Source organism: Eurosta solidaginis, chromosome 5 (genome assembly GCF_040869045.1).
Source record: "Eurosta solidaginis isolate ZX-2024a chromosome 5, ASM4086904v1, whole genome shotgun sequence".
Lineage (NCBI taxonomy): Eukaryota > Metazoa > Arthropoda > Insecta > Diptera > Tephritidae > Eurosta > Eurosta solidaginis.
In genome coordinates this window covers 149612592-149625951 of record NC_090323.1, presented here as the reverse complement: position 1 = coordinate 149625951, position 13360 = coordinate 149612592, and the positions used below count along the sequence as shown (strand labels likewise).

The 13360-nt window shown below is 41.8% G+C and overlaps 1 protein-coding gene across 2 annotated transcripts in view; it reads right to left on the bottom strand.

The window, feature by feature from the left end:
- LOC137252272 (probable trafficking protein particle complex subunit 13 homolog) overlaps positions 1–12926 on the bottom strand; it is an 87760-nt gene extending 74834 nt beyond the window's left edge. For both annotated transcript variants that reach the window (XM_067787756.1, XM_067787755.1), the window contains exon 1: positions 12765–12926. The gene's annotated coding sequence lies outside the window, so the exon portion shown is untranslated. The remainder of the gene's footprint in view (positions 1–12764) is intronic.
- Between the last annotated feature and the right edge of the window lie 434 nt (positions 12927–13360).

The following is a 13360-nucleotide window of genomic DNA, read 5'->3' as shown; positions in this document are numbered from 1 at the left end:
ACCGCGCGTCACCATCGGATGGGAACATTGGCAGTGATACGATACCACTGCAACATATGAAAATACCAACAACGATGCGACGCCGCTGCAATTGGGCCGTCGCTAAGAATTAATAAAAAGCCATACTAATATAGTTTTAAGTTCAGTTGTATTTCAGTTGTATTTTGCTCGTGTAAAAGTAATAAAGTGAAAAACACCGGCATAAGCCGGCAAAAAAATATTTTTTTTTAAGTTTTAAACCCACAACGGGTTAACTTGTATATTCCTGGGCACTGATCTCAGATCGCTATTTAAAATGAACGATATCGGACTATAACCACGCCCACTTTTTCGATATCGAAAATTTCGAAAAACCGAAAAAATGCGATAATTCATTGCCAAAGGCAGTTAAAGCGATGCAACTTGGTAGATGGGTTGACGTTATGACGCAGAATAGAAAATTAGTAAGATTTTGGACAATGGGCGTGGCACCGCCCACTTTTACAAGAAGGTAATTTAAAAGTTTTGCAAGCTGTAATTTGGCAGTCGTTGAAGATATCATGATGAAGTTTGGCAGGAACGTTACTACTATCACTATATATGTGCTAAATAAAAATTAGCAAAATTGGATGAAGAACACGCCCACTTTTTAAAAAATTTTTTTTTTTAATTCAAATTTTAACAAAAAATTTAATATCTTTACTGTATATAAGTAAATTAAGTTAAAATTCAACTCCAGTAATGATATCATGCAACAAAATACAAAAATAAAAGAAAATTTCAAAATGGGTGTGGCTCCGCCCATTTTCATTTAATTTGTCTAGAATACTTTTAATGCCATAAGTCGAACAAAAATTTACCAATCCTTCTCAAATTTGGTAGGGGCATAGATTCTATCGGTGGAAGCCACGCCCAGTTTTTATACACAGTCCACCGTCTGTCCTTCCGCTCGGCCGTTAACACAATAACTTGAGCCAAAACCGATATATCTTTACTAAACTTAGCCCACGTACTTATCTGAACTCACTTTATCTTGGTATAAAAAATGGCTGAAATCCGACCATAACCACGCCCTCTTTATCGATATCGAAAATTACGACAAATGAAAAAAATGCCATAATTTTATACCAAATACGAAAAAAGGGATGAAACATGGTAACTGGATTGGTTTATTGACGCAAAATATAACTTTGGAAAAAACTTTGTAAAATGGGTGTGACACCTACCATATTAAGTAGAAGAAAATGAAAAAGTCCTACAAGGCGAAATCAACAGCCCTTGGAATCTTGGCAGGAAAACTGTTAGTGGTATTGCATATATAAATAAATTAGCAGTACCCGACAGATGATTTTCTGGATTACCTGGTCCACATTTTGGTCGATATCGCGAGAACGCCTTCACATATACATCTAAGGGCCACTCGCTTTTAAAACCCTTATGAATACCTTTAATTTGATATCCATATCGTACAAACACATTCTAGAGTCACCCCTGGCCCACCCTAATGGCGATATCTCGAAAAGGCGTCCACCAATAGACCTAATGCCCACTCCCTCTTAAAATGCTCAGTAACACCTTTCGTTTGATACCCATATCGTACAAACACATTCTAGAGTCACCCCTGGCCCACCCTAATGACGATATCTCGAAAAGGCGTCCACCCATAGAACTAAGGATTAATCCCTTTTAAAATATTCATTACCACCTTTCATTTGATACCCATATCGTTCAAAACACATTCTAGAGTCACACATGGCCCACCCTAATGTCGATATCTCGAAAAGGCGTCCACCAATAGACCTAATGCCCACTCCCTCTTAAAATGCTCAGTAACACCTTTCGTTTGATACCCATATCGTACAAACATTCTAGAGTCACCCCTGACCCACCCTAATGGCGATATCTCGAAAGGGCGTCCACCTATAGACCTAATGCCCACTCCCTCTTAAAATGCTCAGTAACACCTTTCGTTTGATACCCAATCGTACAAACATTCTAGAGTCACCCTTGTTCCACCTTTATGGCGATATCCCGAAAAGGCGTCCACCTATAGAACTAAGGATTGCTCCCTTTTAAAATACTCATTACCACCTTTCATTTGATACCCATATCGTACAAACACATTCTAGAGTCACCCATGGCCCACCCTAATGGCGATATCTCGAAAAGGCGTCCACCAATAGACCTAATGCCCACTCTCTCTTAAAATGCTCAGTAACACCTTTCGTTTGATACCCATATCGTACAAACATTCTAGAGTCACCCCTGGCCCACCCTAATGGCGATATCTCGAAAAGGCGTCCACCTATAGACCTAATGCCCACTCCCTCTTAAAATGCTCAGTAACACCTTTCGTTTGATACCCATATCGTACAAACACATTCTAGAGTAACCCCTGGCCCACCCTAATGACAATATCTCGAAAAGGCGTCCACCTATAGACCTCATGCCCACTCCCTCTTAAAATGCTCAGTAACACTTTTCGTTTGATACCCATATCGTTCAAACATTCTAGAGTCACCCCTGGCCCACCCTAATGGCGATATCTCGAAAAGGCGTCCACCTATAGACCTAATGCCCACTCCCTCTTAAAATGCTCAGTAACACCTTTCGTTTGATACCCATATCGTACAAACATTCTAGAGTCACCCTTGGTCCACCTTTATGGCGATATCTCGAAAAGGCGTCCACCTATAGAACTAAGGATTACTCCCTTTTAAAATACTCATTACCATCTTTCATTTGATACCCATATCATACAAACACATTCTAGAGTCACCCCTGGCCCACCCTAATGGCGACATTTCGAAAAGGCGTCCACCTATAGACCTAATGCCCACTCCCTCTTAAAATGCTCAGTAACACTTTTCGTTTGATACCCATATCGTTCAAACATTCTAGAGTCACCCCTGGCCCACCCTAATGGCGATATCTCGAAAAGGCGTCCAGCTATAGACCTAATGCCCACTCCCTCTTAAAATGCTCAGTAACACCTTTCATTTGATTCCCATATCGTACAAACACATTCTAGAGACACCCCTGGTCCACCTTTATGGCGATATTCCGAAACGGCGTCCACCTATGGATTTAAGGATCACTCCTTTTCAAAATACTCATTAACAGCTTTCATTTTATACCCATATCGTACAAACATATTCTAGAGTCACCCCTGGTCCACCTTTATGACGATTTCTCGAAAAGGCGTTCACCTATAGAACTAAAGCCCACTCCCTTTTAAAATACTCATTACCACCTTTCATTTGATACCCATATCGTACAAACATATTCTAGAGTCACCCCTGGTCCACCTTTATGGCGATATTCCGAAACGGCGTCCACCTATGGATTTAAGGATCACTCCTTTTCAAAATACTCATTAACAGCTTTCATTTGATACCCATGTCGTACAAACATATTCTAGAGTCACCCCTGGTCCACCTTTATGACGATTTCTCGAAAAGGCGTTCACCTATAGAACTAAAGCCCATTCCCTTTTAAAATACTCATTACCACCTTTTATTTGATACCCATATCGTACAAACACATTCTAGAGTCACCCCTGGTCCACCTTAATGACGATATCTCGAAAAGGCGTCCACCGATAGACCTAAAAAATGCTCAGTAACACCTTTCGTTTGATACCCATATCGTACAAACATTCTAGAGTCACCCTTGGTCCACCTTTATGGCGATATCTCGAAAAGGCGTCCACCTATAGAACTAAGGATTACTCCCTTTTAAAATACTCATTACCATCTTTCATTTGATACCCATATCATACAAACACATTCTAGAGTCACCCCTGGCCCACCCTAATGGCGACATTTCGAAAAGGCGTCCACCTACAGACCTAATGCCCACTCCCTCTTAAAATGCTCAGTAACACTTTTCGTTTGATACCCATATCGTTCAAACATTCTAGAGTCACCCCTGGCTCACCCTAATGGCGATATCTCGAAAAGGCGTCCACCTATAGACCTAATGCCCACTCCCTCTTAAAATGCTCAGTAACACCTTTCATTTGATTCCCATATCGTACAAACACATTCTAGAGACACCCCTGGTCCACCTTTATGGCGATATTCCGAAACGGCGTCCACCTATGGATTTAAGGATCACTCCTTTTCAAAATACTCATTAACAGCTTTCATTTTATACCCATATCGTACAAACATATTCTAGAGTCACCCCTGGTCCACCTTTATGACGATTTCTCGAAAAGGCGTTCACCTATAGAACTAAAGCCCACTCCCTTTTAAAATACTCATTACCACCTTTCATTTGATACCCATATCGTACAAACACATTCTAGAGTCACCCCTGGTCCACTTTAATGGCGATATCTCGAAAAGGCGTACACCGATAGACCTAAAAAATGCTCAGTAACACCTTTCGTTTGATACCCATATCGTACAAACATTCTAGAGTCACCCTTGGTCCACCTTTATGGCGATATCTCGAAAAGGCGTCCACATATAGAACTAAGGATTACTCCCTTTTAAAATACTCATTACCACCTTTCATTTGATACCCACATCGTACAAACACATTCTAGAGTCACCCCTGGCCCACCCTAATGGTGATATCTCGAAAAGGCGTCCACCTATAGACCTAATGCCCACTCCCTCTTAAAATGCTCAGTAACACCTTTCGTTTGATACCCATATCGTACAAACACATTCTAGAGTCACCCCTGTCCCACCCTAATGACGATATCTCGAAAAGGCATCCACCTATAGACCTCATGCCCACTCCCTCTTAAAATGCTCAGTAACACCTTTCGTTTGATACCCATATCGTTCAAACATTCTAGAGTCACCCCTGGCCCACCCTAATGGCGATATCTCGAAAAGGCGTCCACCTATAGACCTAATGCCCACTCCCTCTTAAAATGCTCAGTAACACCTTTCATTTGATTCCCATATCGTACAAACACATTCTATAGACACCCCTGGTCCACCTTTATGGCGATATCCCGAAACGGCGTCCACCTATGGAACTAAGGATCACTCCTTTTTAAAATACTCATTAACAGCTTTCATTTGATGCCCATATCGTACAAACATATTCTAGAGTCACCCCTGGTCCACCTTTATGGCGATTTCTCGAAAAGGCGTTCACCTATAGAACTAAAGCCCATTCCCTTTTAAAATACTCATTACCACCTTTCATTTGATACCCATATCGTACAAACACATTCTAGAGTCACCCCTGGTCCACCTTAATGGCGATATCTCGAAAAGGCGTCCACCGATAGACCCAAAGCTCACTCCCTCTTTTTTTTTTTTTGCGGGGAGGCTGAAAAATGCCTAATACACCATAATTGCTGCCGTCGCAGCAACCGTGTGTCCGTAGACTAAAAAACAGCCCCGTTCTGGAACCGTCGCCCACCCCGGCACCACTTTCGTATTACTTCAGGGTGGCGTTCCATATTTCTCATTTTTTAAGAGCCTACTGTTGTCCCTGCGTCCAGGTTCCCGCTATTTGCTCTGAGTGTCCATTTAATCGCCACTGCTTCGCATGCGCATTTCTCTGCGCTACCTCTCAGCATCCATCAGGCGAGTCATTACTATAAATGCCATTTTGCTCACTGCAGTCCAGCACTCTTTCCTGTTGCACATATGTGAAACTAAATTTCTCGTGGTAGGTTCCTCCCCAAAGACTCCATGCAAGGTGAGTCTTTCTTCGTGGAATCGGGGGCAGTAGAACATGACGTGTTCTGCGTTTTCTAACTCTGTGGTACACATTGGGCAATGAGAATCTTCCTCTATCCTACGCTTCCATAAATACTCTTTGAAACCGCCATGTCCACTCATTATCTGCGTGAGATGGTAGTTCAGTTCGCCGTGCTTCCGCTCATTCCATTGTGCTACGTTCCAAACTAGTGTGAAAGTCCAACGCCCTTTACTCGAGGCCTCCCACCGTTCTTGCTACTTAGCTATTGTTTGTGTCCTTGCTCTTTTCTTGTCTTCTTCCGATGGTCGCTCGATATTAGTGTTATACAGATCGGCCATTTCGCTTGCCAGTAAGTCCACTGGGATTTTCCGGGTTAGAACCAGGATCGCGTCGTCGGACACCATCCGATAAGCACTTGCTATTCTTAAAGAAGCAAGTCGGTACGCTGCTAATATATATTTTTGATGGGTCTGTTTAGATCCATACCACACTGGTGCTGCGTATAGTATTATTGAGCTGGTTACTGTGGACAATAGCTGACGTATAGCTTCGCTCTGACCATCAATGTTAGGCATTATTCGCATAAGTGATCCATTAACTTTGGTAATTTTCTCCCCCACCGCTCTGAAGTGCTCTTTGAAAGTTAACTTAGAGTCAATGTGCACTCCTAAGTATTTTAAGGAATCATTTGAGGTGATTTGATGATCCCTGACAGTTAGGACTAACTCGTTCGCCGACCGTTTGGAGCTTACTAATACCACTTCCGCCTTTTGGCTAGCCAACTCCAGTCCTGTATTGGTCAGCCATTCCTTTATTCTTGCTACGGCGTCATTACATAATGCTTGAAGCAGGTCCAGTTTCTTGGCCACTACTACCACTGCAATATCATCAGCATGTCCCACAATTTGCGTGTTTTCTGGTAGATCAATCTTTAACACCCCGTCATACATTACATTCCAAAGCGTTGGACCGAGAACAGATCCCTGTGGGACGCCTCCTGTGATTTTGTACTCTTTTGCTCCTTGATCCGTGTCAAAAAGAAGTACACTGTCTTTAAGATAGCTACCTATAATTCTGCGTAAGTAAGCTGGAGTGCCGAAGCTTTGCAGCGCTGCCATTATCTGCATCCAGTTCGCAGTGTTAAAAGCATCCTTGATGTCCAACATAATCAGTGCACAGAACTTCCTTTTATTTTGGCCTCCAGAGATAGCTTCTCTAGCTATATTGACGACTGTTTGTATTGCATCTACGGTGGATCTTGATTTGCGAAATCCATATTGACTATTCGATAAGCCACCTGGTCTTTCTAGAGTCAGCTGTAGGCGCTCACTAATTATACGCTCGAAAATCTTCCCTAGGGAATCCAGCATACAAAGTGGCCTATATGAGGATGGTTGGTCCGGCTGTTTACCACGTTTCAGCAATAGGACAAGTCTTTGTCGTTTCCACGGGCGAGGGAACACGCCTTCTTGCATACAGGCATTAAAAAGATCAGTAAATAATGTAGCCCTAGTTGTAATCGCGGCTTTAAGGGCTATGTTTGGTACTTCGTCGGGTCCTGGGGATTTGTTATCAGCAACTCTTTTTGCAGCGTCCAGCACCTCTTGCTCTGTAATTTGCGGAATTTCCGTACTTTATAGATCCTCGCTTGGATAAGTCCAGCGATCTTGCGCCGGGAAAAGTGTTTCAACAATAATATTCATCAGTATCGGGCACGTAGATTGCTGCGATATCGGTCCTTTAATTTTGGCCATCACAGTTCTGTAGGCTGATCCCCAAGGATCTAGGTCGACATTATCCAGCAGTTCCCTAAAGCATAACTTCTTGCTCTTTTTTATGGCATTTTTAAGTGCCTTTCTTGCGTGCATGCGATTCTCGTACTATGGCGTCCTTCCAGATAATGTCAAATATTTGTGGGTCGAAAAGGTGCTGTTTCCATTTCCTACTTTGTCGATGTCTTGCTGCTACCGTTCGTGGAGTTTCGAGCAGCTCTACGCTAATAGCTTTATGGTCGCTGTGTGTGTAGGCGTTGCTTATGGACCATTTTGCTCGTCTTGCTATTTCGCTGCGAAGGTGAGATCTATAATGGATCGTCTGGTACCTGTATCGAAGGTATATATCCCTGGTTCATTTAGGAGTTCTAGCCTCAAAGAAGTAAGGCTTTCGAGGAGAACTCTCCCTCTTTCGTTGGTTCGTCTACTTCCCCACACAGATGACCATGCATTGAAGTCTCCACACACTAAAAGCGGGTGTTTACCTCGTGCTTCAATGGTGATCCCGTATATCATGTCTTCGAACTCGGCGATGGTCATGCTCGGAGGGGCATAGCAACTGAAGACGTATATACCGTTGATTTTTGCCCACGTGAATCCTGCTACCGTTGGCGTCATAATTTCCTGTGGGAGAAATTTCCCTGGTGCCCAAATTGAGGCTTTCCCTGCTGAATCTGAGAGCCAACCCTGTTCCTGGCGATTTTTGTATTGTTCAGAGAGTACCACTATGTCATATCCTCCTTCATAGACTGTTTGGGATAATAGCTCTTGGGCTGCCTCGCAATGGTTTAAATTGAGCTGCAATACCCTCATGAGACAGTCATTTTGCAGCCCTCTCGTTGTGGGCATTTAAAACTGCCTGCTGAATGTTGTCCCCCACATAGCGCGCATTTCGGTGCATTTTCGCAACGTGCGGCCTTATGACCTTCCTGGCCGCATTTCCTGCATAGGCTAGACCTATCTATAGTCTCCTTACATTTCTAAGCTATATGCCCGTAGCCCCAGCACCTATAACAGCGTTTTTCTTGCTTGAGCTCTCTAATTCGTCAGGAAACCCATCCTACCCGGATTCTTTGCGTATTAAGAACCGCCTTGGCATCATCCGCTGTAAGGCTTATAAGTGCCGACTTCGTGCCACTGTACCCTGTGCGTATGCTTTTTATGGCAGCCACATCTGGAAGTTTGATGTTGCATTGCTGGTGGAGGGCGTTGCAAATCTCCTCGGGCGTAGTAATCTCATCGAGATCTCTGCACTGTAGCGTGACCATTTGGGACTTTGTTATAACTTTAGCCGAGTCCTTTAGTACCGCTTCAATTTCTGCTTGGTACGCGCTGGTTTTCCCATCTTGCTAATTTTTCAGCTCTAGTAACAGCTCTCCTTTCACCGTTCTTCAAATCGTTTTGACGTCATCACCCAGGGATTTTAATTCGTCGCATCTTCTCACTTTACATAATATGTCGGCGTACGTCGCATCCCCCGCCTTTGAAATGATGATTGCATCCGGCCTAGCCTTAAGTGATTTTTTCTTGCTCTTCTTTTTGGCTAACTGCCACTCTCCCGTCTTTTGGGCTGCAGTTTCCTCTTTCCGCTCCGTCTTCTCTTGCGTTTCTTGCCGTCGTTTGTGACCACCCACGTGCCCTGGTAAGACATCTTTTAGTGTAGTAGTGGGTTTTACCACGTTGTTCTCCTTGGTCGAGTACGAATTATTCCTCGGTCGCTTTCCTGGGGGTGATGGACTTCTATCTTTGGCGCATTCGCTTGCACGCAATTTATGTTCTAAATTCTTTACCTCTAGGGCCGACTCGATGTACAGCACTTTTATTACGGAGGCCAAGCGCTTGATTTCCGCGTGTATATTATTACGCCCTATGAAGAACTGCATCAAGTCCTCAATCGCCTTGCCTAGTTTGGTCATCTTTTTTTCTCCAGGGGGGTTTTGCTGATTTAACGCAGCTGACGCCTGCTTAATTAGCTCACTTAATAATGGTGTGCCCGTTTGAGCCTTGCTGTCGGAGCTCTTTTTGCAAAGCTTCGGTGTAGCACCCGGCGACAACGCTCTTTGCTTGCTTTCGGCCTCCGCTCCTTTGGGTTTCGTTACCACTTGCGACGAAATGTTAAGGCCTCCAGCCGATGGGCCACGCCCTTCTGGAGAGCGAGCTAGCTTCCTTCCTACAAATGGATTGAACGCCATTTCATTCTCCTGTGTTTGGTTTTTTATTTTAGTATTTTTGTTGCTTGTCATTTATTTAATTGGGTCCCCACTTGAGGCCGCTATCTTGGTCCGAGTGTGCAGTTACCTATATAGATCCCGTGGTTGTCTATGCGAAGGCAGGGAGGCCACGTGAAGGTTGACGCAGTCCCTCATGAAGACTGCGTTCAGAGCCAGATCAGTGTTAATCGGGAGGATCTCAACCGAACCTGCACCACCAACTTAATGATGACGGACTTTGAACGTACCGCAAGGCCTGCCAAGGTTTTAACGGGACGGAGACGAATGGGACATTAACCGGAAAGTCATTTCGACGGTGTGTCAAGCCGTGTACTGAGATTTCCGAATGCCACATTCGCCAGCCCTTAACAAACATAACCGAGTCGTTGATTCCAGTATACCTTAATTAAGACCTTACTGGGCTCAGTCTTAATGTGACAATCACCTTAAATTTACAAATAATTTACCTCTTTACCTTCCTGAGTGTGTATCCCACGTCGTATAGTTGCCTCCCTATCTTGGGTAGGTATTCCCTCGAAGCAACCCCGTACTAGGCTGTGGATGCTTAATTCAGGGCGGCATCTACTCGCCCTGCCACTGGAGGTTCTCAGGGGTTTTAGGCCTTTTAAGCCAAACCCTCCTCACCAGCCGCTCTTGGTCGAGGGCTGCTTATTTGATATTCGCAGCTAACCTAATTAATAGGCCGTTCACTGTCCGCCAGCAGTGAACCCCCCTTGGCCTGAGCTCAGCCTCCCTCTTAAAATGCTCAGTAACATCTTTCATTTGATACCCATATCGTACAAACAAATTCTAGAGTCAGCCCTGGTCCACCTTTATGGCGATATCCCTAAATGGCGTCCATCCAAAAAACTATGGCCTACTCTCTCTTAAAAAACTCTTTAATACCTTCCATTTGATACACATGTCATACAACCACATTCCAGGGTTACCCTAGGTTCATTTTCCTACATGGTGATTTTCCTTATTTTGTCTCCATAGCTCTCAACTGAGTATGTAATGTTCGGTTACAGCCGAACTTAGCCTTCCTTACTTGTTGTTGTTATTGTTGCACAGCATTCTCTTGAACCTGTGCACGATCCCATACATGCATACATGTGAGTGAAGTGGACATGTTCTAGGGAGCTGTGTGATGCGTTTGAGAGAGCTTTATGATGCCAGCTAAAGAAATATTGTTCGATGCAACCATTTATGGGAATTTGTATGATTTTCGACGCGAACATTTATACATAGACATTCTTCTTTATTGAGAGTGATTTAAAATATTTTTTACATTTTTAAACATGGTTGCTAACATTTGCGGTTTGGTAATGTTTTAAGTGATTTTCTTTTGCAAATTAAAAACCATTAATTGTGTTAGTTGGTTTATAAAATATTTTAATTCTTGTTTAAGGAATGATAACCCCTTTCCCAAGCAAGAAGGCCTTCGAAGGTAGAAATGCTATATACCTGTAAAATTAATTTAGTTACTCACGTATATATGTACCTAAATATGTTCACCTATTTCCTACATATTATTTTGTTAACAATTTTTTTTCTTTATTGCACACTTATACAATGATGTGCATTTACATACATATGTATGCACATATGTAAGTTGTCATACATATATGTACATATATCGGATTTAGTCGTCCTTTCAACAAAATTTTTTTTTTTGTTGACAATATTTTTTTATATATGCGTACATAAAGGCACATATGCACATTTACATACATACGTACATATATCAAAATTATTTTTGTTGAGTTCATAGGAAATAAATTTAGGATTTTTTTAACCTTTTTTTATAATGATTTTCTTGGACTATGAATCAAAATAAGTCTCACAAATTAAGTTTCGGCCAACTAAACTAAGCAAACGTTTATCAAAAATATTTTTTTTTTGATTAGTCATTAATATTAATGTACATACACATGTAAGCACATACGTACATGAGTTGATATATATATCAAGGGTAGTTTTCCTTCTTACTTGAATTTTTTTTGATACATAATTTTTAAATTTTATACATGCGTATATATTAACGTAAAAACATATTTACATACATGTGTACAACTATTTGATTTCTGAATTGCCATATGCAATTAGTGTTCTAGGAAGACTAAGTAAAGTTCCACTATACAACTTCTCATTGAACTGTTTTGTTTTTAGTGATTTTCTTCGTTTAAAAATCAAAGTAAATTCCATTAATTAAGTTTAGGTTAAATAAACTAAGAAACGAAATGTATGATGGATTGAATTTGTTTTAAATAATAATAATTCATAATGGGTAACTAATTTGTTTGATTTGGTTTGAGACACCGGAGTTGATGGTAATGTATTGGGGCCTCAACAACAGCAGTGAGGCCAAAGGTAGGGTGGGTACAGAGGCAGCCACCAAATGTTGCAACAACGAACTGCCAGGCATAAGTAAGTTGAGGGTTTCGTATTAGTGAAGTGTGGCATGCAAATGCGTAGGTTTGTTTTCTTTATTCTTCTTCTGTGTGAATATCCCCAGTGTGCAAAAATAATTATCGTGTTTGACCATTGACTGGGGAGAGTAGTGCTGTGCAGTGACCGCGTTATCGAATCCACGAAGCTGAAGCTCCGGGCCTAAACGCCAGTGCACACGCAGTGGTCGTTGCACCTTGCCACAAGCACTCTTTCGTCCTTGAAGGTGTCTGTTGCACACTTAGTCAATGAAGACCGTAACAACACATCTGATTATTTTCCATAACTCAACGCTGACAATAAATAGCGAATATTTTATCAACTACGATTTGATCCCACTGCCAGCAATCCCAGCAGTACTGCAACCTGCACTATCAGAAAAAATGCGCATCGAATTGCTCTCTCTCGAAGCTCTGAAAGAACTCCACATAAACAACATACGTAGAATTAACCTTCTTAAGACCGCAACAATATCCAGTAGCCCTTTCATTTGGAGCAGTTGCAATGACCTTTATCACCATAATCATTTTTCTCAAGTTTTGAAGGGAACACAAAAATAAAATAGTAATACTCCCCAATATTAATACTGACCAAATTCATCTGGAAAAGGTAAACCCAATTAAAGTCAAAGAACTTTCTGATTATCAACCAACTTACATAAATTTGAACAACTTACCTTATTTTTGATGACAGTCGCGATGACCGCCTTTAACTCCTACATAAATATGTAAACACTTGTCAGCAACAATAAATCGGTACAACGGAAGTGCAACTCGACTTTCACAATAATTCCACGCGACCCAGAAGCAAGTGGATGTTTTGACAGCAAAAATTAGTGTTCGTGACACTTTGCGTCGCTATATAATACGAAACAAGTAAGAACGGGACTGTCTTCGGCTGTGCCGAAGACTTCATACCTTTCATGAATGGGGCTGAACAATAATCTTATCCCGTTCGTAATCTCCGAATAATCGCATGTATAAGATAAGAAATATATAGTGAACAGATCTACATACCTTAACGATTTTTAAGATAAATATAAAATAAAAAACGGGTAGGTACTTTGTGTGAGGATGCAAAGTTTCAGGTTTTTTGTGGTCTGCGTGTAAAAACTATGACTACGAATCACGTATTTCAAAAATATATGACGAAAACGTAACTATTTGATGAAATTTGATGAATTTTGAAGATTCTAGCCGTAAAAAAGGGGTCAAAATGACAGTTTATATGAAGTATATAATATATATACGACCGATCTCTATGATTTTTTCA